Raw genomic sequence first — 817 nt, 5'->3', positions numbered from 1 at the left:
GTGACTCATCTGACCACAGAACAGTCTTCCATTTTGCCACACTCCATTTTAAATGACCCCTGGCCCAGTGCAAACGTCTGAGCTTGTGGAGCTTGCTTAGAAATGGCTTCCTCTTTGCACTGTAGAGTTTCAGCTGGCAACGGCGGATGGCACGGTGGATTGTGTTCACTGACAATGCTTTCTGGAAGTATTCCTGAGCCCATTCTGTTATTTCCTTGACAGTGGCATTCCTGTTTGAGGTGCAGTGACGTTTAAGGGCCCGGAGATCACGAGCATCCAGTAGAGTTTTATGCCCTTGACCCTTACGCACAGCGATTGTTCCAGATTCTCTGAATCTTTTGTTATGCACGGTTGATGATGATAACTTAAAAGTCTTTGCTATTTTACGCTGGGTAACACCATTCTGGTATTGCTGCACTATCTTTCTGTGCAACAATGGTGGAACTGGTGATCCTCTTACCGTCTTGGCTTCTGAGAGACAATGACACTCTGAGAAGCTCTTTTTATACCCGATCATGTTGTCAATTGACCTAATTAGTGTTAATTGGTCTTCCAGCTGTTCGTTATATGCTCAATTTCCTTTTTCCAGACACTTATTGCTACTTGTCCCAACTTTTTTGGGATTTCTTGACACTGTGAAATTTTGAATCAACATATTTTTCCTTTAAAATGTTACATTTACTCAGATTAAACTTTTGATCTGTCATCTATGTTATATTACAAATAAAATATTGACATTTGCCATCTCCACATCATTGCATTCAGTTTTTATTCACAATTTGTTTAGTGTCCCAACTTTTTTGGAATCCGGTTTGTA

At 40.5% G+C, this 817-nt stretch overlaps 1 protein-coding gene across 1 annotated transcript in view; it reads right to left on the bottom strand.

The window, feature by feature from the left end:
* The window catches only part of LOC119427515 (probable E3 ubiquitin-protein ligase HERC1), a gene marked incomplete at its 5' end in the record, with an annotated part of 106,360 nt that overhangs the window by 78,083 nt on the left and 27,460 nt on the right, over positions 1-817 (bottom strand).

The sequence above is a fragment of the Nematolebias whitei genome, chromosome 2 (genome assembly GCF_014905685.2).
Source record: "Nematolebias whitei isolate Nwh7 chromosome 2, NemWhi1, whole genome shotgun sequence".
Lineage (NCBI taxonomy): Eukaryota > Metazoa > Chordata > Actinopteri > Cyprinodontiformes > Rivulidae > Nematolebias > Nematolebias whitei.
This window is presented reverse-complemented; position numbering and strand designations above follow the sequence as displayed.